Source organism: Crotalus tigris, unplaced genomic scaffold, assembly GCF_016545835.1.
Source record: "Crotalus tigris isolate CLP2741 ecotype Arizona unplaced genomic scaffold, ASM1654583v1 scf7180000017564.2150845, whole genome shotgun sequence".
NCBI lineage: Eukaryota > Metazoa > Chordata > Lepidosauria > Squamata > Viperidae > Crotalus > Crotalus tigris.
Window position 1 is genome coordinate 261,676 of NW_024096475.1, and position 27,295 is coordinate 288,970.

The window sequence follows — 27,295 nt, forward strand, 5'->3', positions numbered from 1 at the left end:
CAGACTGCAAAAGTGAAGGGAGTCTGAATACTTTCTGAATGCACTGTATGTATTCAGCAAAATGCAGTGTCTAAAAATAGAAAACTGTACAATAACAAAGAAGATGAACACTGTGTGGGATTTAGAACTATAACAACTAGGGCAATGTATCTAAGCGCATTGGAGATTATCCATAACCTGTTCTTACAAAGCAGTCGTGATATAATAGATATGTCCAAATTTTCCTTTGAGTGCAATTGGAAATTTAGCTGCGGTTATTTTATTGGTGTTTTTCTTTGAATCTACATACCAAATATATACATGTATTTTATATATATATTGCATAACATGAAATATAACAATTATGGGGATTTTTCTGGCTCTGATTTCTACCTACAGTTTGGTAAAGTTTGCCCTCTAGTGGTTAAAATGTTCCTGTATTCCTTTAGCAAGAATGATAGCATGCTGCCACTTGAAATATGCAATTAATTAAAGAGCATGCAATCTAGGCTGTCAATGATTCTCACACTCCCATAACTAACATATGCAATGGTTTTAGTTTTCTAGTGCTACAGTGCCACATGTTTTGTATATAGCTAGCTATCTACACTGAAACAAACTGCTTTGTACCAACAAACAAAGCAAAGGCCTATGTGTGTTTCTTATTGAGTAGTAAATCAGGTTTAGGCACTAATAGAATCTTGTTCTAATTAAATTGCTCCAAGCTTTTCCACAGAAGACCATTTCTATATTATTGTACCAGCAGCCAGTATCTTGATGAAAACAAGCTAGAAAAACTTGAACCCATGTCTGCTGGGGAATCTGACATAGAGATTCTACATTGTATATAAATTGTGTTGATAACCAGGGGTGAAAATGAGTTCAACAGCATTATTTAGGATATTAATACTTGCCAAGCTGTTGAAAGTATCCAGAATCAGGCAGTGCCTTTATTAAGACCAGCCAAAACACACCAATTGAGCCACATTTGTGTCTTTTTCAAAACATACAATTTTGTACTCACCAAAGAAATTGATAGCTGCTTCTTGCCAGTTACTTAGAGGTCCTCATCCAATTTCCTAACACACAATAAGTACCTTGAAAGGGTTTTTCTCTGTAGAATGCAGCTCCGTCTAGATTAGAGTACTGTATAACAAGGACAACTCTCCAAGTAGGACTGGAAATTAGTGTCCATTGAAGGATGAAATAAATTCTGACACGTATTGATGTTGGGTTGGTTGATTTAGGAATTCCATGCTTCAGAGCAGAATTATAAAGTGGTACGATCATTAAAGAGTCTTATATTGTGCAATATGTTTCCTTATCTATTTATCCTATTGCAACCTACTAATCATGGTCCCTTATAGTTTAATGGTTTAGTCTGGTCATTCTTAGACGACAAGTTAGTGTTGGAGTATTCAGTGTCCTTCATTTTTTGTGGCTTAAAATTGTCTGCTACTGAAGCATTTTTCTCTTCCCAAAAGCTCATTAAACCCTTTATTTTAACTATATGAATAACCCTATATGGATTAGTTACATAATAAAGTGATTGTCCTATCAAACCTTCAAATGTCATAGGCTGAAACACTGTATATGTGATACTTAAAAATATATCCAAAGTCAAAGCTTATCTATAATGAAATAATAATTATGAGTCTTCTTTGGGGACCATTTCTCTTTACAGTTTAACACACACACAAAAAAACCATCCAGTAGCACTTTGAGAACTACCATATAAATTATAATGGTTTAATCCTGTTCAAGTGCATATTGTCAGAATATCCGCTGTCGTCCGTAGCGCGAAGGCAAAGAAGATCGGCACACACTGACACCCAACAAGCACTTTATTATGCAAGTGAGACAAAGTCAGCACTGGGATTAGTTTCCTCCCACCGCCATATATCGGCGTGCTCCACCCTGTGGGTCCGCCCCCGGTTCCAAACCACCATCCGTTCCAAATGAATAAATGCTCCACCCTTTCCCTGTGCTTTCCCTTTCCCCGACGGAACTCCGCCCCCACCCCCCGTTGTCCGTGCGCCCGATCCGCGCGTCAGTTGCCCGCCGCCAAACTTGCCCTGCCTACCGGAAGCCGGCTTCTTTTGACGCCCCGGTTGGTTTTGGCGTTATCCGCTGTTGGTCCTGGCTTCCCTCGCGAGGCCTCTCTCCGGGACGCTGCGGTCGCGGGACGTCCCCGATCCCTCGATATACAGCCTTAAGGCCTGCCTTGAGTTCGACCACCACCCTAAACCAGTCTCTCAATCTGTTGGGCACACCCCAGTACACGCAGGCTTGCCGTAGGTCATAGTCTAGGCCTGCTCTGAATTGATGTACCAACATCCGCTCCGGCCATGAAGACTGCAACCGGCCGGCTAACTTCCGGAACTCCCGCACGTATTCGACGGCTGGGCGGTTCCCCTGGTGGAGCGCCAGCAGGTCTGCCTCGGCCCTCTGCGCCCGGGTAGGATCCTCAAATCTCCCATGCAGAGCGTCCAAGAACAGCCCCGCATTCCCCAACTCTCGGGCATGGTCACTGTACAGGTCGGCTGCCCATGCAGCCGCCTCTCCGCGTAAGGCGGCGGTAATGGCGCCGACCATAGCCCATTGGGAGACATATAGCTGTGCAAACTGGTCCAGGTGGCTTATGGCCTGGCCCAAGAACATTGCCAGGTGGTCGGGGTTCCCATCAAAGGTTACCGGAATAGGAGGAACCCCCCATGGATAGCCTGGCCCCCACGGCCCCTGGGGTTGGCCTGGCATGAGGTTCGGATAAACCGGCCGCGAAGCCCTGCTGCTCCACACCCCCTGGCCTCGCTGGACCTCTTGCCACATCCTTGGGGCCGCCCGGCTGAGCTGAGTGCGCCTGACCCGGCGGCCTGCTTGAAGGGAGACCCAGGGTTCCCAACCCACCCGTGGGATTAGGCAACCGCAGCCGCGGACTACTCAGGCGGAACCTAGATGAGGGGGTGCGGCCCGCAGCATCCCCTTCCAATTGCCACATATCGGCGGCGCCCCTATAACTTGCTTCGCCAAACCGATGGCGCAATATATCCATGGTCTCTTGGCCCGGGGCCGTAGAGTAGCTCCAGTCTTCATCATCCTCCATGGTGGCGCGTCTCTCCCTCCACCCCGAATGACTGGGCTTCGGCTTCGGTGTTAGTAGTTGTTCGGTTTGCAATCCCGTTACCGCCGGGCTTTGCCACCACTCCTCCTGTGGCTTAGCGGCCCCTGCCTCCCCCACGTCGAGTCCCGGGATTGCATGCAGTAGCAGTTTCGGCCGCACCACCGGCTGGGCTGCCGCCGCCTCCGACGCCGGGACCACGTCCGCTGCCCCGTCGGTCGCCACCTCTCCCTCGGCCAGGGCGGGGCCCTGCGTTCCCTCCGCCATACCTTAGCCTTCCACCGCACGTGGGAGCTGGAGGCTGGAGAAACGTTAGAGGAGTGCTGACTTTATGTCAGAATATCCGCTGTCGTCCGTAGCGCGAAGGCAAAGAAGACCGGCACACACTGACACCCAACAAGCACTTTATTATGCAAGTGAGACAAAGTCAGCACTGGGGTTAGTTTCCTCCCACCGCCATATATCGGCGTGCTCCACCCTGTGGGTCCGCCCCCGGTTCCAAACCACCATCCCTTCCAAATGAATAAATGCTCCACCCTTTCCCTGTGCTTTCCCTTTCCCCGACGGAACTCCGCCCCCACCCCCCGTTGTCCGTGCGCCCGATCCGCGCGTCAGTTGCCCGCCGCCAAACTTGCCCTGCCTACCGTCCTGGTTGCTAAGGGACAGCCCCCCCACTCCCCTTTGCTGGGTCTGGCCGCCGGATGCAGTCCTCCCGCCCCCAGATGGCCCGGCCGCCGCTCTCCCTTCCGCAGTCTGCAGTTGGCATTCGTGGCCCTCCGGCCCTGTCGGCAACGGGCGTCCCTTGGGTTTTGCTGGTGTCTGTTGTGTAGCTTGTGGAGACGTCCGCACAGTTGAAGTTCGGTGGGTGCAGCCGTGGGGCGTGGCGGGGTACTGCTCAGCTGCTTCTCGGGCTGGTAGGTCGTTATCCGTCCTCCCCCGTCCCTGTTCGTATGGCAAGCCTTTGGGGGCTTGACACATATCTGGATTTTTTTGCATGGAATGCAGTGAGTCATTAACCATGGGTATTTGAAATTGATTTGTTTAACATGTAAAAGTTAAATTTAGATTATTTTTTTAGTGAATGCATGGGATACTTTTGCCAGTTCAGCAGGCATTAATTCATAATATGCTTATCAAAAGAAAAAAGGAGTTTCAGTGAAGAAATCAAGTCCGTTGAAGCATTTTGCATTTGTTTTAACTGCAGAACTAGGGGAAAAAATATCCCTATAGAAGCAATACACTCTTAGAAGATGAAGCAAATAGGAAAATGTTAACATTTTTGCATAATTTTGGAACATATTATTTAAAGGATGGAATCATTTGTACTGAAAAATGCCATGGTAGCTATGTTAACCACAAGAATAGTCAGCATCTCTGTATTACAGTAATATATTTATTAAAGGCGAGAGATTTATTACAATATTAAGAAAAACTAGAGTATCCATCCTACCTCTAGCTGAAGTTTAGCACAAATGTTCATGCTAAACAGCAGAGCTAAATTGCAGTTGCCACTGCTATCTATATCACTTCTATCTATAAAATAGTAATGTATTTTATGGCATTTTATGTATTTTTTCCAGTAATAATAATTATTACAAATTTACAATATTGTATTGTTGTGCTGTCTGGTCTAAAAAACATAATAAGGTTTTTTTTTTCAATTAAACAAATGTAAAATATTATGCAAGTTTTCATTAGGTGAGAATTAAAGAATGTTCCAGCCAAGTGTCCCCTTGTAATCTTGATAGTGGGAGAGTAGTTGCAAATTTTCAGGTATCAGTTGATGAAAAGGTTTCAGGATTTGCAATCAAAGTCAACTCCATTTTAGCAGCAGTACAGATCCCTTGATAAATGAAAAACTGACATGGAACCAAGCTATGTTAAAGGTATCCCATCTTCTTCCAATGCAAGATTCTGCTGATGAATACACAGTTACACATACAAAAAATGTTAAACATCTTGATTGGCCAACAAAAATGTATGAAAGCTATATTTACATTTATCATATCAGTAATAGTAAATTAAAAGTATGGTTTGTGGATTAAAAATAAAAGATTTCATTCAGGAGAAGACTTGCAATCTTTAAACAGCTTCCAAAATTTTCCCTGGCTACATTTGTTCTATCAGGGTGTGTTTTTAGTTTTAAATTATTCCAGGCAAATAAGATTAATTTGAATCAAAATGTGTAGCACAATACTATATATGATACCACTGCTGTTTATCTACAGTGCAATAATGGAATGATGGCTCCATAGAAGAAAAAAAAGTTGTACTTGCAGAACAGTTCGAAGACTGAAATTATGTTTATTTTCCACATAAGTCATATTATGCTTTAAACTTACTGGCTCCTGCCAAGTTAAATGAAGATTTAAATGATAAAACAATATTGTCATATAAAACTAGAATCCTCACTTATTCAGACAGACAAACTAGAAAATGAAATGATGGTTTGTTTTACATTTCTTTCTCTGGTTTATTGCTTCCAGAACAAACTAGGGTTCTGGTTTATAGAGCATACCAAGCAAACCATTGAGAGAGTAATTTGGCCATGCCCACTTATGGGAGGAATTAATAGGCATAGTTATTCTTGTTTGGGGCTAAGCCATGACATATGAACAAAAAAATGCAAGGAACAGCTTAGTCAAAAATGCTAACTTGGTGGTTTTATATTTGTACTTTCAAATATCACTGTGCCTAAGGTCAGGGATTGGTATTAATTAAGTCTAGGATTGTTTATAGTATATGCATTAGGTTATGACTGCCAGAGTTTTTATAAATGTCAAAAGAACATTACAAATAGAGAAGGAAACTTATTTGCCTTTGAGTAAAATCCAGTATGTATCACCCTTCACCAACCTGACCTTTCCTGATGTGTTGTGACTGCAAATCCCAATATTCCCAGCCAGTCTAGGGAAGGTTGTATTCAATATTTCAGTGACCTTCTTAGCATGCCCCATAAATCCTTAAGTGAATAACTATTTCACATGACATCAGTCCTTAATCCAGATCTGCTCTGATACAGTCTCACCAAGCTGAACACAGCCCATTGGTTATGTATGGCAGCTCATCAGGGACATGATAACTCTCTTATCTTGGCTGCCTGCCCAGGATTGCAAAATGGGATAGGACACGTCCAGCACCTGGTAAGCTGCAGTGTTCATCACAACTTAATTGTGCATTTCTCATTTGATTTCATTCAATAACAGATTTGAAAGTTATCATATGAATAGATTCTCGGTGTGCTGTTTCTTTTCTACAATTCAATCCCTCAAGCTCTGTCTCCAACAAGCAATAGAATTTATATATGCCCAGTCATACCATGCTGGAAAAAGAAAACAGTATCCTATAGCTGACATATCTGAACCAAAGCTTATTAATGTCAGACATATAGTGTTTGATATGACTCAGAACTTGAATCACTTATATGCATTACCTCCTAGTGTAATATTGAAAGAGATCTTTATGGCAGGCTTAAATTCAAGTACATTTCTGCTTACAAATCATAATGCTAGTCAGACGAAATATTCTGTGTAGTACAAAAGGTTGCTCTTTTTTGAGGGATTGGCAGATCTGTATATCAATGATACTTATAACTGTGTATTACATTTTTAACTATATAAAACCAGGGCTTTTTTTGTCATAGAACGCACGGAATGGCGTTCCAGCACCTTTTTTCAATGGAATTTGTGGAACTAAAAAAGTTCAATCAGACCTTCCAACTTCTTGCGGGAAAAAAAAAAGATCTCACAAGGAGTTGGAAGTCTGACTGAACTTTTTTTAGTCCCACAAACTCAGTTTCCTGTAGCAGAAGAGAAACACGCCAGAGCTGGAAAGCAAGTTAGCAAAGAAATGCTTTCGGGCAGAGGGAGGAGCTGCACTGGGAGAAGTGGCAGGAAACGGGGCTGCCATTTCCAGAAGGGAAAAGGAAGACATGGGGCAATGCAGGTCAGCAAGCAAGTGCTGTTCTCTGCTCTGCATCCCTGCACAGAGCTGCTGTGTTCTCCGTGAGACAGGCAACAAAGGACTGGCGGAGGGAAGTGGCGGGGGAGGCTTGTGCCACCCGGTCATGGTGCAAGCCATGGGAGAGTTGGCAGAGGACAAAGAGGCAGTGGCTGCGCCCGGGCAGGTGATCTGCGGGGCGAAGCTTAAAGAAAGCCTCTCTAGCAGCGCACAGTGGCAGCGGAGCCATTCACCATCACTCCCCCCTGGCTCCAAAATGGCAGAGGGGGGCTGGGCCTACCCCGCCCATCCCATCCACCTTAGCATGGCAGTCTGGCTTGGGAGGGGAGTGAAAGGTTGCCGATCAAGGAATGGCCTGGCCGGGAGGGGGAGGGGGGCTAAGTTCCGGCACCTTTTTTCTTACAAAAAACACTGTATAAAACATAAATAAAACATGTATTTATCTTTTGACTTTGACTCTAAGATCTCACTATTCCCTGTTTTTTGAAAAATGAACGAACAAAAATTAGATTGTAAAGCAAATTTATGAAGGAAAACCAAATGGATCAAAAGGCAAGAAACCAAGAAAGTTAGGAATGAAATTGATGAGATCCTCAAAAGGGTATGGTGATAAATAGAAAATATAAAGATATATTACTACAAATTACATTCAATTATACTTCATTTTCTTGTTCTTTTTCATGACATAATTTCTTTGTCTTCCTATTTCTCATGTCTTTTGTGAATTTTGCATAAAGGAATAAACTGATGAGTTTGTATATATCATAAAGAGCTTTGGCTAAAAAAGGATTTATATACTGTAATAACCAGAGAAGGCTTGATGGCGATTTATAAGTAGTTAGGAAAACTCAGTATTGGTTGAAACCAAGAACTCATAGTTTGAAGCTTACATTTTTTTTCTAATTTTACATTTTTGCAGTTAGATTTGTATCAGATCATTTCAAATTGGAAATAAGGGAACCACCTTTTGGAGGTTAGTAGAAAGAAAATGCCAAGCCAAAACTTTAGCTCTATTGTCCTAATTCAGCATTCTGGGCCATACATCATATTCACTTCTTTTTTTTTAAACTAATATCTGTCCCTTAAAAGCAACTTTACTCCACAATTCATTCAGCATTCACCTATTTTTTCTAGACATTAATGATGGGAGTGGGGAGGACCTTCCCCCACTTAGGATAATCCACAAGGCCCAGATACTCAGTTTTTGTTAACACCATTAACCCCCCCCCAGTAATTTATAGTTCTTCTAAAAACAGACATATAAAGCAAAACATGAAATTATTGTTTCCATTTTGTAACAAGCATCATTCTGCTTAGCCTATAAATGAAGATGTCTAGCAATTACTGATATATACTCTTTTCTAGCTATTTTCTAAATCTTTTCTGGCGGAAAGTGATTGCTGCCTGCTGGAAAACAATTACTCTAAGAAATCCAGGGTTCTGGTGTAGCTGTTGTGTGTATTTTTTTTTTCTAAACAGGAAATGAAGTAGGAGGAATCAAATCAAATCTTTATTACGGTCATAAAGCAACATAAGGATGAAGTGTAAACAATTAATAATTTTAAAAACTAAAAAAAATTACACAAAGTTAAAAAAGAATTTATAAAACTAAAAGATTATATATAAGAAGACTTTTTAAAAAACCTATAGCAAGGGGTAAAAAATTAAGAACCTTATTAGAAAGGTAGGAGGAAGATAATGAAATGGCAGCACTTAACAAACTTGACTGAACTTGGGAAAGCAACAAAGATCTGGACCTGGTTGGTTTGGGATGAGTAAACCCTGAGTTGTTGGCTAGGTTGCTAGTTTAAAAAGTGTCCCCAAATAGGCAGTAGCAAACCACCTCTGCATTGCTGCCAAAGAAATTACATAAGTATTCCCATACAGCCACTAGTACCGATAGGTAAACTAGCTGTAAGGATGAAGTTACTTGAAGGGACAGAGTGGAAACTCAAGTTGACTGTAACAACAATATTGTGTATTGACTAGAGATTTTTTGCTTGTTTGGTTTATCTTAATTTCTGAGCAGGTTCTCTATGTGAATATGTCAAATTCATGGACAAGATGAAACTGCAAATTAAATAAATAAATGCAGCAGCAGTCATACAATCAAATGTGTGTTGCAGCATACCAATTACAGCCACTTTCTGCTCTGAAGTTCCTCTCTCCTCAAGAAAAATTATACTTTGAAATAGTGCTTATGGCTATTTCAAAGCATAGCTATAAGAATTCAAAATTACCATTGTTTGCACCAGTTGTAGACAATGAAACTTTGTCTGCGAATATCTCTATAAAGAATGCCGGATATAGTACACCAGAGGCCAGAAACGACACAGTAGATTTATTGGATTGTGACTGCATTGTATTCTAATTTGACCATAACTAATCTAATTTAAGTTTCTTTGGGGACTTGATTGTTTCTCTCTGTTTTATGAAGCAATAATTATTAAATATCCTTTTTATTATAGAAATAAAATGAAAGAAGCGTAAATATCGTTTTACAGTGGAGTTTAGCACTCTGCCCCATTTCTTGATATTCAGCTCCTCACCATTAGGTCTGCTGGCTAGGACTCGTAGCAGTTAGCATGCATCTGGATAACCAAATATTATCTGTCCCTGGTTTAGAGTAATTACATTTATACATTTTGATAAGCTGGTTTAGTGCTTTTTGTAAACCTAGTCATTATGCTTTGCAAACTAGTTTACAGCTTAGTGTGAACACAGTCCTGATATTTTGATTAAAGAAGCGAAAAAATTAAAACCAGAGATAAAGAGTAAATAAATAAAATGGTGTTCAAGTAGTCTTACTTTATTTGAAAAAGTGCTATTACTGCAGTTACAGTAATTTTCACCACTACTTCTTAGAATGGAAAGTCTTTTATGTCAGATTCGATAAAGTAGCAAATCTTTTATTTCAGACTGCTATTATTAGAATGGCTGTTAAAATCAGTCTAACATAGAACATACGATGGAAGGATCATTGAATTTGGGTATCTGCAATGGGTTTAGCAGCTCTTGAACTTTATTATTTATTTATGTATATCCTGCCCTTATTATTTTTAATTTTATGGCTAGCCATGATTTTATATTGAAAGGAGAAGATGCATATTGAAGCTGAGTCATGAAAGAAATATTAAACTCAGTAATATTTTGTATTCATTTTATTCCAAGAGCATTTGACCTTTTATTAGAACTGCGTAAGTTCTAATGAAAGGAATTTTTTTCACCCTGAAGCTACATTTTTGCAAATTGTGGAATATTTTGGAGACCTTAGATTAATCTATAATGTTTCAATAGCATTTGACTTGAGTTCTGATTTGAAATTAGTGCAACAATATAATGGAAAGAGTGTGTTTTTAATTCCCAGATTTCTTGCTTTGAATAAATGTGATTTGAACAGGTAAAATATATTGTTAAATGTGAGTATATATAATAATTATGTCTACTGTACTTTCAAAAATATTAATCTGGCTGATTGTTTAAAATGGGAAATAACACCATTTGGGAATTGGAATTTATGGTGAAATATTGTAAGACTGTGACTATTTCTCTATTAATTGCTTTGCCAATAATTTGTGGGATACTTACCATTTAGTGACTAATAGTGTATATGGCTTTGGATCTGAATATATTTACTCCATTAATTTCAACCTTTCCCATTCTTTGTTTTAACTGATTAAAAAGCTGAGAATTTGTAATGTTAATGCACCTGTTTATAACAGGTTATAACACCATAAATCAATATAAATTGTTAATAGCATCCTTACTTTTGGCTAATAGCATCCTGCACTTCATGGCTAAATTGCAGGAAACCACCTGTTGCTTTTGTTCATTTATCTACCTTTAGTACAAACTTTACTATTTTGTCTTGCTGTAATTATTTTTGTTTGGTTACTGACACTTTCTCATACCAAAACAGAGAGAATGACTAACAAATCCAGAGTAAATATCTTGAATTGTAAATATAATGCATAAAAAAGTTATGAAAACCTGAACTTTTTAAGCTGAGTGGGTGGGTAGGTAAGTAAGTCTTCACATTTTTCAGAAATAGGTAAAATTTTGGTATGTGAAAAACCAGAAAATGAGTAATTCATTCCCACAGTAAAACTCCAGATTAAGCCTAAATTGTAGATGTCATAACCACAACATTTTGACCTTTTGTTTGAACCTTGTGAATGTCTTTCCTTTTATGCCAGTGTAACACTTGCAACAGTGATGCTTTAGCTAATGGCTTTATATGATGTTTGTTGAAATGCTGCTGCTGATCTCATTCTACATTCCAACTGAGCATAGATTGGACATTGCTACTGTATACATATATATTGCTCTATAAAACAGATAGATTTAGGGCTTATGTATCAACAGGATTGGAAACAGGTTAGCCTGAAAGTAAATGACTGGTTTGAACTTCATAACTGAGCAACAATTAGAATCCTCATCCTGCATGCCTATGGTGAGAGGGTGATCGCCTCTTTTTACAATTAAATGGGGTTTAAAAAACATGAATTTATATTATAAAACGTTTGTCAACTTTAGCTGCAATGTGAAAATGGACAATTCAACTTAATCATTTAAAATTTTTAAAATATTTTAATTTTTGTCATTCACATTTCATTTTGTCCCTCCTTTGGCATCCTTTCTTTAATGATTCTATTCCATTATTTCTTCGATATTAGTGTAACTCTTATCCTGCAGTGAGTTGTTCCGTGATGAGTTGGCCATGGTAAATTGTCCTGTGGTGACTTGGTCACAGTGAGTTGACAGGGGTGAGTTGGCTCTGGCGAGTTGTCATAGATCCCTCTAAGACATGGTTTAAGATACCTGCTAGGTTCACATATCAGTTTAAATAATAATGAGATTTGTTCAGTTTTGGCTTAATGTGATGTGGTAAATATAGTCATTCTGATTTATTAAAAAACATGGATAAACCTTGTTCACAAATCTGTATCTTGTTTAGCAAATCATGATTAAAACTAACTACAGTATCACACTATTGTACAATATTACAATATGTAAATGTGAGCCCTGTGAAGCTACAAATTATAATTAATATTGATGATAGAGCTATTGTTAGACAATAACTCTTACATCATCTTTGGTTTTAAGAGATGTTGACAGAAGAAGAACTGAACAATTAAAACAAAACTTCACTAATATTATAGGATGGGAGTAAATGTAATGAGGAAATTAGACAAGATAGTTCCTGATTACAAAATTAATTCTGAATCAAACCTACCTCTCCCCAGTCTAAAATAAATGCTACAATTTTTGCTCTGCATTTTCTTGAAAAATTCAAAAATGAGATTTCAGAAGTTAGGCATGTTATTTTATTTTAGAATAAATCTTTTTAATAATTATGTAGTGGTAGTTGAGGTGTTCCTTATGTTTGAGTTTCTAAGGTATTTTATGCAAGTTTCTCAACTGTAAAACTAGAATACTTGAGTTACATTTCAACATGGTCCATTTTGTTTGACCTTTGATTAAACATTACTGTTTTAAAGTCAAGCTTCCTCTTTTATTACGGTACTTTCCTAAAAATAATGACTGCAATGCATAAAAGCAAAAAAGGAACACTCTTATGTTCCTTCCAAATCAATATATGGCAGAATTGTGACACAACAAATAAGATTACAATTTATGCACTTGGATTATAATACAATAGGCTCTAAACAGGCTATAGCAGAAAACATGTATACTGGTCTGGATCATTCACTGTCTTACCAAATGTAAAGCAATTGTTCTGCTTAATCATGCAGGTATCTTCTTAATATATCTTCTATATTATTGGTTGTGTTTATTTCATACACAGCTCTGCGTTCTCTGGATATGCACGGTTCCAAACTTTTTTAATTTCATAGACCAATGTTCCCCAAACTTGGATGCCATCCAGGTTTTCAAATTTCTTTCAGAATTGTCAACAGTAGCCATGTAGACTGAAGGATTCTGGAAGTTGAAATCAATACGTATAAAGATGATGGCCAAGGTGGGGAAAACTGCCATTGTTCTAGGCCTCCAGTCTGTCAATGTATGTAACTGGAAGAGTGCGTGCATTTAGTGTTAAGATAACAACCCTATTTTGTCTAAGAGAAAAAAGCCCAAGGAATATAAGGAAACCTACAATATATAGTATCAGGTGGCCATTATGGATAGTTTTTTTTCTTCCCTCTATAGTTATATCATCCATGTGGGATATTTATTGTTACATTGCAAGAGGCTCACAATTCACATAAGTAATTGCAACGTGCTAAGTGAACTGCTGTTCTTACCAGTTGCTTTGGGGAAGTAAAAGTGCAAGTCCACACACCCCTCTTTATTAGAATAAATTCTATTTGAACAGCAATGGTTGGAACAAGCTTTATTTCACCTTTGAACAGATTTGGGTAGAAGGGTGGACTAAGCTATATTGGTGGACATACTGAAGCTTAATTAGAAATTCTTGTCTCTCTTTCTCTCCCTATTTTATGACTATGTAAAATACCATAATGAGATTCAAATCTTATTTATATTAGTCCTATAAAATAGGAAATGTAAATTCAGTGAGCTAATATATCTGTATTAATCAGCACTATTGAAAGAAGAGAATTGTAGAACAATCTAAATCAGTGTTGCCAATTTTTTACATATTACTCAGTTGTATCATGTTTAACCAAGCTGAATGTTGAGGAACAAACATCCCTTACATAATTTTTTAATTAAAATAATATTAAAATATAATCGTATTTTTCTTGTTACGTTATTCACAGATCATTAGTTTCAAGGTAAAATGAACAGGTCAGGTGTGTAATTAGTTTATAAAATGGGTTTTATTAATACAAATGCCCATGAAATAATCATTTGACTGTAATCATGATTATCTACTATAATAACTAAGAATTAGCTAAATGATCTGTTCCAGAAATATAATTTTTATGTTTCTAATAGTAAGTAGCACTTGCAGTGTACCTAGTCAATAAAAGTATATGGGTGAAACATGTAAGACTTTATATAGACTGGGATTTATACCTTGGACAATAATGTCAAATTATCCTCTGAATCTTGAACTCAGAAACAAGTCTCGGTGCAGCCCAAGCACCCTTTTCCCTCCACTCAGTTCAGGATGATGGCATATTGGTTGGGATGTGCAATATTCTATGAGAACATTGTAGGAAATACAAAACAAGATACACGTACACATGATATTTGCAGTTTAGCTTCAAAATGGAATTTTTAAAATAGGATTAGGTTATTATAAGGTTATTATATGTTATAAACATATATTTATTTAAGTATTTATTTACATCTTGCCTTTATTATTTTCATAAATAACTCAAGACGGCGAACATACCTCCTCTTTTCTCCTCCTCTTTCCCCCAGAAATAACTCTGTGAGCTAAGAGATGAGAGTGACTACCCAACCGGCTTTATACCTAAGGCAGGACTAGAACTCAGGGTTTCCTGATTTCTAACCTGATGGCTTACCACTAGATCAAACTGGTTATTGTGTGTAAAGCATTGAGCACTCTAAAACATAATATAAACATTAAAACTCTTTGTTAATTTTGTATTTTGTTATATATGGTATCATTTTCAGTTGTGTATGTTATGCCTTGTAAGCCACCTTGAGTCGCCATGTGCGAATAGGTGGCAATTTACATTTTCTAAACAAACAAACAAACAAATAAATATGTTACTGCAAAGTGAGAGTGCTTTTTTACTGACTGATACCTTCAGAATTGTAATTCATATTCACAGGCAGTTATTCTATCTGGCTATGAATAATGGACGGAGAGAATGCACTTCCATTTTTATAATCAGCTTCATTGAGCTTAGTGGAATTTACTTCTGTGTAGATATATACAAGCAGTATGTGTTAATTTTAGGTCTTGAACCAATTTCTCTTTTATTAGCTAAGAAGGTTGTCATCCACTTTACTTGAGAAGAGATATAGCAGCCTTTAATAAAAGACTGTCCTTTCTTACATCCTTTATTTTCAAGCTGTATTTTGCATTACTTAATGTTTTATTTTTAATCAGGATATACAAAACACTTGTGCAAAGGTTAATATGAGGTATCCCGGGAACATATTCAAACTGAAACATGGTATATATCTACATGCTAATTTAAATTATTGGGGCATTCAGTGAAAGAGTCTTTAAAATGTAATAAAATTACAATAATCTTGACTGAAGATTAGCTCCCCAAGTCAAGATGAAACTGTTGTGGGCAGGCTCTTCAGATGTTTGAGGAAAGTTCAGATGCTGGGCCTCAGTCTGGAATAATTAAATGAGACAAAATACAATTAAGTCATTTTTTGCAACAATTTTGGGGTTTTAATGCCTTTGCAATCGTGCATATTTTTCACAATGTTACCCGTAGTAGTCTGAAAGGTTTTAGTTACTGTACACTTAACATGCAGTTTAAGCGTCCCCCCTCCATCCCACCTTGGCAGGACTCCACAGGCCTTGGGCCTACTCTCCTCACACACATCACACATCACATACTTACTTTTGAAAACTTCCGGACCTCATGTTGGGAAAGGAAGGCAGGCCATGCGTCCCTGAGCTGCGCCATGACCTCAGCATCCCTGAACTGCGCCATGACCTCACAGAAGCAGCTGTCATTTTCAGCATGCCCACTGCATTAAGGCAGCAAAATGGAGTGGTGAACCAGGAAGGGCATGGACCCATTTCTCTGCTTTTATTGGCACAAAATAAGCTTTTTAAAAAGTTTTTACCTTGGCTCCATTGTTAGCCTCAGTATAACATCGAGTAGCTTCAGGGAAGCTGCTATGAGACAGGAAGACGGATACAGGAGCAACCGTAGCCCCTACTGCTCCTTAAGGCCCAGCTGTCTACAAGGCAGCACCCTAACAACCAGAGTCCCCTGAATAACTATACTGTACTCCCTTCTCTATCCCATTGCTGAAGTATGGGTAATGCTACCATTGAAACTTGGATGGGCACATTTTGGAGAGGGGCACATAAACACATGTGCCCAGCCAAGTCTGAGTAATGCACACCGGATCAGCCTTCTTGTTCAAAATTAGATCACAATTGCGGTGAGCTTTGTTAAGAGATCAACCTGGTATTGTGTACAATACCTGGAAACCCCGGGCCTCCTAAAGTTTAACATCTTGGTATTCAGGGCAGATAAAAGGGATGATAGGAATGTAAGACACCAGAAATATATTCCTCATAAGCATGCCACGCCGTGACTCACGGCTTATTTCCCTAGCCCAGGGGTCCTCAACCTTGGCAACTTTAAGACTTGTGGACTTCAACTCCCAGCTGGCTGAGGAATTCTGAGAGTTGAAGTCCACAAGACTTAAAGTTGCCAAGGTTGAGGACCCCTGTCCTAGCCCATCACCATTGCAATGTTCCTGCCTGCCTCTTCTCCCTATAGCACTGTGCTTGCCAACTCTCATCCAGGACCCGGGGCCCCGTCCATATATTCAACCCTCTTCTAGTGCCAAAATCTGACCAGCACCCTAAACCCAACACCACCTGCTTCTTCTCCTCTCCTAGTCTCATCCATGCCACTCTCTAGCTCCCTTTCTTCACCAGGAAAGGCAGAGGCAGACATGTTACTGCTCCATTGCTGCTACTTGTATCGCTGCAACCATTTTAATCTCCTCTCACTTCTCCAGTAAACAGCACCAGCTCTGCTGGCAGTCCCAGCCATTCAGCTCAATCAAAACACCATCCAGAAGCAGCATTATACTGGTGGAGCTGCTGCTCAGAGCCTCTGCAGTTCCAAGGCTCAGTGTGAAACAAGAAAACCTCCATGCATGGAACCTCAGCAACTGAAAAAGTTCGTTAGCTTTTCCTGAATTTTCTCATTTCATGCACTGTGGTGAGATTTATAACTGACATAAAGAAATCTGGTCTAACTCTAACCTCCTATGCTTGTAACTACTGGTGCAAGACAGGATGGTTCTGAAAAAGGCATTTTTTTTTGTATCATTTTAAGAGTCTGATTTATGTTTAGTATGCTTGAAACCTTGCAGTAGCATATTAATTGTGCTGTATTTCCTTTCTGAATTTTGAGACCGAACCGTTCACTGGAAATAGTAATAATGAAGCCAAGGCTTAAATATTTTGGAAACATGATGTAAAGATAAGAGACAGTGGGGGAAAATGATTATTTTAAAAATAATGGAAGGCAGGAAAACAGATGACAAAAGTGGCTAAATACTATCATTAATGACATAAGCAAGAGTTTATAGCACTGTTTCTCAACCTTGACAATTTTAATGCATGTGGACTTCAACTCCCAGAATTCCACAGCTGGCTGTGGAATTCTGGGAGTTGAAGTCCACATGCGTTAAAATTGTCAAGGTTTGAGAAACACTGGTTTATAGGAACTTACAGAAATAGACACTGACAGACAATCCTAGCAAAATTCATAGAGAGACACTTGAAAAGTGACCAAATGAACATGTTAATATTCGGGGAAATACTGTTAGTTTTGAGAACTAGTTTGTAAAGACACTTTGGTAGAAATCAGGTCATGTATTTTAGTCCTGTCATATGCATGAGGCCAGCTGGGTGATTTTGGGTCAGTCTCTCTCTTAGTGGTTAAAAAAAAAAAAAAAGCATGGAAAAATTACTGCTGAAAAGAAAAAGGAGTTAAAATAGATTCAAGGGTACACCTCCTCCCCAAAAAGGCAGTTTTGATTTTGTCCATATAGTTTGTAACTGTTGTGTAGCCAGACAAGTTTTTTCATGAACAAGCATCAGCCAAAGTTCTGCAGAACGCACTTCTTGCCACAGCAGCATCTTGCCTTCTTAATGCCGAGCCTGGGTACACCCCAAAATTGCAGAACTGGTCGTTTGGAAGGGCTGCAGCTTATGTTGCTTGTTTGTTTTCAAATCATTGTGAGCAGTGAAAATTCTCAGATGGGCATTGGGAATTCCTGTCCACTCCTGCTGCATCTCTCAGATAACAGTCTTGGAGAGATAAATCACTGACTGAGGAAGGGGTCACAGAGAGCACTTCAATTTTTTTCAAGTCCACCATCCCCATGATTAGAAGGAAAATTATGACAAAATGTGTTTAGCACAGCTAAAAATGAGCTAAATGCCCAAGATAATCTCTTAGACTAGTTTCCACCTTCAACTTTGGAGGCGGTGCCGGTGGTCTGTTTTTTGGTGTTTTTTATTTATTTATTTTTTATTGTTTGGTGAGGTTGTGGAGAGGCTTTTTTATTTTTGGCATCTCCTTCTACATCGTGAGACTCTTAAGGACATTTGCAAGAAACACACTATATTAAATATTAAAAGGTGGTACTTTTAATAATATTGCATTGTGTGTTGCGGGAAAGCATATGCATTCTCATTAACAGTTCATTAAGCGATCATCTTGGAGTATTTTATATATATGACAACATCTTGGAGCGAAATTAGGAGCACATTCATTATCAGCTGGTGAAATGATAGGAACTTGGCTTCAATTTCAGCCCAGTTTCCACTCTTACAAAACCACTGACGTTAGCTGCTTTGGGATTGTAAGATGTTCTGTCAGTGGACAGCCAAATAGAGTTTGTTGTATATGACAAGTAATTGGATTGAGTTAGGAAGGCTGTGGAAAAAAATCTAATTTGAAGGGAGGTCTGTTACAGGGCAGAGGTGGCACAGAGGACATCACCAGGTTATTTTAAGTTTGTGCTATGGTCTTATTCATATTCAGGATCTGTCCAATAGATGGGTATATATCTCCTCCTGAGAAAGTATAGATTCATATCGTCGAAGGAGTTCTGTGTTTGTGATTTTAAAAAATCACAACTGATCTTTAAAAAAAAAAAGACCAGTTCTTCTGTTACTTCTGTGACATAATTGATGCTACTATTTCGATAATGTTTAAAGAATGAGGCCTTTTGACAACAGTAGATGATATGGGGTTTTTAATATTACAGTTCCAAGAAATCAGTGTTTAGTACCAATGATGCATCGTATCTCTTGAAAGTGCTTTTGGGGTTTCAAATGAAAATGCTGGAATATGGTTACATAGAACAAAGCCTTCCATCTCTAACAGCTTACGGTACCTAATTAATAGTTTGATTTTTTTTTCACCCCTACCATTTATGTATATTTGAAAGAGATAAGAACTTAGGGCTTCACCTTTTGAAAAATAATAACGCCACACATGTATTTTGTATTTGGCTATAAATGCAAAAAACAAATTGTAAGAAAAGAAATATGAGCTCTAGAAGGGGTTTGAAATACAACAGTTTGCCAGCAAAACAATATAGATTCCAATATCTCAGGGGCTGCCATAAAGAAGAGGGAATTAAGCTATTTTCCAAAGCACCTGAAGGCAGGACAAGAAGCAACGGGTGGAAACTAATCAAGGAGAGAAGCAACCTAGAACTAAGGAGAAACTTCCTGACAGTGAGAACAATTAATCAGTGGAACAGCCTGCCTCCAGAAGCAGTAAATGCTCCAACACTGGAAGTTTTTAAGAAGAGACTGGACAGCCATTTGTCCGAAATGGTGTAGGGTTTCCTGCCTGAGCAGGGGGTTGGACTAGATGACCTCCAAGGTCCCTTCCAACTTTACTACTATTACTATATATATATCTCTATCTCTATCTATCTATCTATATAAAATCACCTAGTATGTTAAGATATTTAAATTTAGTAGCTGGAGCAGTGGATTTGTACAGTGAGATACATGACCCAGCATTCTCCAATCAATCAACCACATCTGTATGTTCTTGCACTGTACATACAGTCCCACTGCTGCAGCTACTAAATTTAAATATCTTAACATTATTTGTTTATATAAAACTACAAGTTCATGTCAGCATCTTCTGACTTAATTTGGACATCTGCTGTGCAATTCCCTGACATATTAGCATTACCATCACAATTTAAAATTTGCACTTGAATGTTGTTACTAGTAAAAAATACTCCATTCTTCTGCTTCACGGCTGTCGTTCTTTTCATTGGCTTCCAGATCTTCCAAAAAGCATATTTGTTGTACATATTTTTTTTCTTAAAGCTCTTTATTGGATGTTTGCTTTTTAAGGCAAGTTTCTGGATTTTTTTTAAAGTTAGTTACAGTAGTTATTTTTGGTTTATTGATTAAATGTACATTCCACCATACTCTTAACGACTCTCAGTGGTTTACATTATACATTACAACAACTCAAACATCCTCAGTAAGTTTAAAACCAATATTGACATCATAAGAACCCCAATGAAGACAGAAAATTATATTGACACTGATTTTAAGATATTATAACTGTAATTCTACATCTTTTATTTTAGTCCCTGCCTTCTAACTGCATTTGTGTTTCTTGTGTTTTTTTTTCCATAGGCCAAGGCTGCAAGCACAAAGAAAGTTTGCTCAGTCTCAGCCAAACAGTCCCAGCACAACTCCAGTAAAGATAGTGGAGCCATTATTGCCCCCTCCAGCTACACAGATCTCTGACCTCTCCAAAAGGAAACCTAAGACAGAAGATTTCCTTACATTTCTCTGCCTTCGAGGTAAGAGAGGTTTTTTTTTTTTTTTTTGCCATGTTGCCACTTTTAAATCAAGAGACGGATGCAGATGTTGAAGACTTGCTTTCCAAATGTCATGACTCATTAACATATTTTCTACTTGATGGTTTTAGGGTTTATTTATTTAATTATTAAGATGATCTTCTGTCTTTCCTTTAGGAGCTCAAAGCCTCCTCCAGTTTTCTCCTACTGTACAACTATGTTGGGTGGTACCCTGAAAAGGATAGAACTCTATACAAGACAGGACTCAAATAAAGCAGAGTCCTGGATTATGAGATTTAAACAACTCCACCTTTCAGATCTCTTGCCTGAACCCATAGAGCAGTGATGGCAAACCTTTTAGAGACTGAGTGCCCAAAAACCGCCCCCCAACCCCGCTCCGCTTCCCGCCCTGCCTGCTCTGCCCCCGCCCGCTCCCTGCCCCACCCGTCTGCAGGCCATGCACCGCATCCATGGCCCGTCCCAGCAGATCGCCCAGGCAGCCCTGCAGCGCCATGGCAGCCACGCCCTCCGCCCACACCCCGCAACATCATCTGCACGCTATGGGGTGCAAGGACGGAGTCTTGTCCCTATTGCCCGGCTATGTCCTTGGCTGTGCTGCTCCATGCGGCCACGTCTGGGGGTGACTCTCCTCCAGGGGGGCTGCTGGTGAGGAGGGGGCCATGGGGGAGACAGGGCTGGGGCGACGGCACGCATGCCCACAGAGAGGGCTCCGAGTGCCACCTCTGGCACACGTACCATAGGTTCACAACCTCTGCCATAGAAGCTCCATCTTTCTACATAGTCATCTTTTCCCTATGTTCAGGCAAATGTCTGAATTGAGGCTCTTGGACACAGTGTAAATTATGGTTAATTTAAAACCTGTCAGACCAGCAGGATTAAAGAAATTGGTGCAATCATATATACACTTTGAATGTGTTCTAACTTTGGTTTGATAGTTCTTTAATTTATCTTTATATGGACTGTGTATTTGTTATTATTATTTATTTCGGTGTAATGTAGAAAACAAGCTTTTATTTGGACAACAGAACACTTCCTTTGCCCTGTGTTACATTGAATTCAAGAAGTTTTGACATTGGCAGATTGTTCAGAACATCATCCCTTTTTTGTCACAAACAAATTGCATTTAGAAAAGAAGAAATGGGGAGAGGAAATATTCCATAAAAGGAAATAGGAGGGGAAGGTATTTTCAGGATGTAGAGAACTGCAAGAAAATTGCATCCTTTCACCTCCACCCACATGTTGGATTGTAACATTATGCTTCCACATAATGAGTTTCTGGAAATAACTCCAGGAAATTCCCCAAAACTTCCGTCCAACCTTTCCAATTTCTTTCAGTTATAGTACACATATATGTCACACATACAGCTATTTTTCTTAGAAGGGGCAAAAAAACTTGTGAGAGATTTATAGTATAGGCATGCAGTTCTCTGTTAGTTTGCCCATTTTAAATCCTTCCTCTCCTCCCTGGCATTTTTTTCCTATTGTGTTCCAAATGCATGTGTTTAAGGTAATCATATGTTTAGAATGCTTTGTGGGAAAACAATGGGTGGTGAAAAGGATGATACTAGGTTTTGTTTAGTCTGCCTCTTTTTTTGCTTTGCTTCAGTGTTCTAAAGTCTGGTGGGTTCAGTGGTTCCAGGGATATGAGCTAGTTTCAGTCTTAGCAACCAGCAGATGTGCTTCCCAGGAATATTTATTAAAGCTGGAAGGGTCAAAAAAGTCAAGACTCCAGTTGCCATCATGGGATCAAAGCTCCAAATGTTTTTACATGCATTGTGGCTTTGATGTCATACATGTGGCCACCGTCTTTTTTTTCCTCTCCTCCATATCTGCTTAGATGTCTGCAGGGGAAAGGCAAGAGTCAAATGACAAAAACAAGTATGTGCTGCAAAGACAGCAGTTTTACCCGTTTATAAATTTGCCACGACACCATAATCTGGTAGAAAAGGGACAGATCTTATGTCATGAGAGCGCAACACATGTTGCATCATTTTGGTGAAAAGGTTGGATTCTCTGCTCAACTTTGAGAATTCTAACTGTAGTAGTTTCCAAGCATTTAGGGATCAGCAGAATGAGGAAAGTTAATCTGTTTCTCTAAAGAAGAACAAATAGCTAATTTATTTCAATCACAACCCGATTTTAGAGTTGCACTCTCTACAATAACGTAAGTAGTTGCTGCCAGGCATGGTTTATTGCTGATCATTTATAATATGGTAGCTGAAATCTTCATTCACTTTGTTAAAATACAATTTAAAATTCAGTTTTCAAATGCAAGTAGTCCTTGACTTACAACAGTTTGTTTAGTGACCGGTTGAAGTTACAGTGGCACTATAAAAAAACAATTGTATGACTGTTTTCACACTAACAACCACTGCAGCATCCCCATGGTCACATGATCAAAATTCAGACACGTGGCAACTGACTGATATTTATGGTGGTTGCAATGTCCCAGGTCACGTGATCACACTTTGCAACCTTCTGACAAGCAAAGTCAGTGGGAAAGCCAGAGTGATTTAACAACTGTGTTACTAACAACTGCAGTGATTCACTTAACAACTGTGGCAAGAAAGGTCATAAAATTAGGCAAAACTCACTTAACAACTATCTCACTTAGCAACAGAAATATTGGGCTCAGCTATGGTCGTAGGTCAAGGAGTACTTGCATTCACTCAAAGGGAAAGTGTACCCCGCCCCCAATGATACGTCAGTGATGTTAAAAAGGGATTTATCCAGTATTTGTTCAACTTCCATAAACTAAATACCGAAGTGCAAGTTATTTTCCATGCTTCAGAGAAACTATTCAAATATATATGCATTACCTTCATTCTGTCATGTTAATTATCATTATAGAAGATTCCCAGAAGTTTTGGAGTGTTTGACATAAGTGAGAAATATGGCCAGTGAAGACTGCACTCTGTGTTTATTTTTTTTCCTATGCCAGCACTGCATCCAATTACAAAAATGGCATCCTGTCTCTTCCTAATAGAAAGGAAGACACTGCTCCTTTATAGGTTTCTGTTAAATTATGATAGTTATTAAACTCTCATTTACATTTAGCAATCAGCAGATGTAAGAGATGCTCCTGACATACTCACTAAATGTGGTTAAACAAATCAGTGTTTTTAAAGAAACGAGGCATGGAACATATTTTAATATTTAACTGGTAATAACATCAACTACAGTAATCACACGAGGCATGCTTGTCTTTTACCACAGAATAAAAACTTTCAAAATGTCTTAGAAGAAATGTATTGATTTCAGAATTATATGGATAAATTCTTAAACTAGCATTGTTGGTGTTAGCATGAAACCTTTCGAGCACTTAAATTTTACAGTGAAAATCAAGTAGACTTGGTATGATGCTTTTCACTTCAGCTGTGATTAAAGATATTGAATATGTAACTGTAATACATTTTCTGAAAAACAAGTTTTTAACGTGAATTCAGTTAACAATTTAACATATGAATACATTTTGTTACTGAAAAGTATTGGATATTTATTTTACACGTTACTTTTTATATATATTTGCTACTGCTTACTTCTTTTTTGCTTAGTGATACAAATTAAGACTGTACTTAATTAAGTGAGTCACTTCATACCAGGTTTAGTTCCATAGCAGAACTGAGCCTAAATGAACATAAATTCTGCAGGTTCAACTTTTCTTGCACATGTAGTATAATGGAAACTGAGAAAATATAAAGGTATTTAAAGACAGTTCTCACTATATTGCAAGGATAGTGAAGATTATAGATAAGTAAGAATGAATCTGATGATGAACTCTTCAGAGGAGGCATTCGGTATAGTTGGGAGTTTCCTCCTCATCTGCTCAACCTGGCCTATATATCTAACAGCTAGAGCGGAAAACTTCTGTGCTGTGGTGGCGCAGTGGTTAAAATGCTGTATTATAGGCTAACTCTGCCCACAGTCAGGATTTCGATCATGACTGCCTCAAAGTTGACTCAGTCTTCCATCCTGCTGAAGTTGGTAAAATGAGAAGCCAAATTGTTGGGAGTGAACCGCTCAGAGAGTGGTGTAAAGCACTATGGAGCAGCATATAAATCTAAGTGCTAGTGCTGTTTCATTCCTGAACTGTCTATGTATTGCTGCTCGGCATAGTGTTTGCATTTTCAGTTCTTTGACCCTGATTTCCTTATTCAGTTTAATCTCTGATTTTAACAGAATAATAGAGTTGGAAGGAATCTTGGAGGTCTTCTAATCTAACACCCTGCTCAAGCAGGAAATCCTATACCATTTCAGACAAATGGTTGTCCAATCTCTTCTTAAAAACCTCCAGTGATGGAGCACTCACAACTTCTGAAGGCAAGCTGTTCCACTGACTTATTGTTCTCACTGTTAGGAAATTTCTCCTTAGTTCTAGATTGGATTTTTCCTCTGTTAATTTCCATCCATTGCTTCTTGTTCTGCCTTCAGATGCTTTGGAGAATAGGTTGACCCCCCCACCTCTTCTTTGTGGCAGTCCCTTAAACATTGGATTGCTATCATGTCACCCCTAATCCTTCTTTTTATTAAACAAGACATACCCAATTCCTGCAACCGTTCTTTATATGTTTTAATGTTCAGTCCCCTAATCCAGGGGTCCCCAATATCCGGTCCATGGACCAGTACCGGGCCGCAGCATGCCAGCAGCCAGTCTGCATAAACAAGCAGCACACAAAACCACATGCTCTCCGGTTTGTGGAAAAACCTCTCTCCACTGAGCCAGTCCCTGGTGCCCAAAAGGTTGCGGACCTCTGCCCTAATCATCTTTGTTGCTCTTCTCTGCACTCTTTCTAGAGTCTCAACATTTTTTTTATATCATGGCAACTGGATTCAATATTCCAAGTGTGGTTTTTACAAGATATTATAATGTGTTGTTAACACTAAACATGAACTTGATTCTATCCCTCTATTAATGGAGCCTAGCCTTATTTGTCACTAATGATTTTATTTGCGATTTCCTGTTTTCTTTCTGGGCTGATGCTAGATGACTTCTAGGTTCTCTTGGAAAGAGGTTCAGATCTAAGCAGAAAACCAATTGGCCAAAACATACATAACAAATATGTATGTGTCTCTGTGTGTGTTTGCATGTATGTATTTCAAGGTTTTGATTAAAAGCCATGTAACCTGCCATTGCTTCCTAACTTAATCTTTGAAAGATTTTGGATTTTAAAATATTGTAATCACATCTCCAAAACACACACAAGCAGTTCCTCAATTACCCACCCAACCCGCATGTTTCCTATCTTCAAATATCCACAAGGGCCCCCTTAAGGAACAGTAAGATCTGTTGCAGTTGAGTGCATTTTGAGCTCACGTTAAACAAAGTCAAATCAGCATAGTTCAAAAACAAATTGCGAGTGTCTTGGAACAGTTAAGAAAACCTGTGTATAGATAGGAAAGAGAAATTTTTATTATTATATTTTCACGCTTTCAGGTTTTTTGGTATGATTCTACAATCAAAAATAAAAAACCTATACACAGCTTCCAATCTTGCATAAATTTTATCTCCAGTGTATTAGGAAGAAAGGTTTGACTAGGAATTTCAGAGATTTATGTGCTTTGTTATTTGAGAAATGATTTGATTTCTTACTTGCAATCTAAAGTGGTAAATTCCAGGAATAGATTACCCATCTCTAGTAGAATGAGACCATGGAATTATTGGTGACAACTGCATCATACTGCACTAAGATTAACCAACAGGACAAAATACTTTAATTCAACCACAGTTAAAATGAGTATATTACCAGCCAAATGGGAAAAGGAAGATGTAAGAGAGGGGATTCTTGAAATCAGTAACTGCAGCCAAAAAGCCCCTAAAGCAGATTTTTCCATTTACACAATCACAGTAATCTGAGTAATGCTTCACTAATTGAAGTATTGTCCATTCAAATCCATGTGCTTATTTGACATTGTATATTAACTACAAAGATCAGGGATTCGTATAAATGACATTGTTTAAAATAATTCTAAAATATATTTATACTAAAGATTCCCATCCCCCAAAATATTTAAAAAAGGTTATTTTTTTCTGGGCCTGTCCTTATCCTTAGTAGAGGTGATCCTTGAGTTTCGATGGCATTTGGGACCAGAGACTTGCTAAGCAATACAGTTGTAAAATGGGATATCACATGACCATGTCATTTAGCGATGGAAGTCTTACAAATCGTATAAAAATGATATGCTTTTGGCCATTAAAAACAAAACAGGATGACCTTACCATGGGCTGTCCTGGTACTTGGCATCACATTGCTTATCCCTCATTTAGTACATTTGATTCTTACACTGCAATTGAAAATGTGGGTAATCTCTGGGAGTTGGGCAGCTTATATATTTAATAAATTAAGATGATCATAATCACTGTCATCGTCTCATGCTTGGTTCGTTTGCTTTCAGCTACTGATCTTTCTCCTCATCTCTTGAATCTCACCTTCGAGGATGTTCTGATACTGTCTCTTTTTTCCTCTTTGAAACATTTGGAAGTAGTTAATTAGGGGAAATTACCTCAGGTCTGATTTTTCTGTATTTAACTCGGGTTTTCAAGCAAAATAGGACTTTTTACTTTGCCCAGTCTTGATACTTAAGCATCATTCATAGTAAGCACTGATTATCAGTGTCATCTCCCATCCAATACTTCATTTTTACTTTAGAATTCTCCTTGTGTTTTAACATTGAAAAGTAAAATGTATGTTCTCGATATTTTCAAATACTCTTCAGCAATTTAATCCACTTGTTTAGCGGTCTTCAAAGGAGAGT

The 27,295-nt window shown here is 38.6% G+C and overlaps 1 protein-coding gene across 1 annotated transcript in view; it reads left to right on the forward strand.

The window, feature by feature from the left end:
- JARID2 (jumonji and AT-rich interaction domain containing 2) overlaps positions 1–27,295 on the forward strand; it is a 115,088-nt gene that overhangs the window by 30,738 nt on the left and 57,055 nt on the right. Inside the window, exon 3 of the mRNA XM_039348760.1 lies at positions 20,355–20,524. The gene's annotated coding sequence lies outside the window, so the exon portion shown is untranslated. The remainder of the gene's footprint in view (positions 1–20,354; positions 20,525–27,295) is intronic.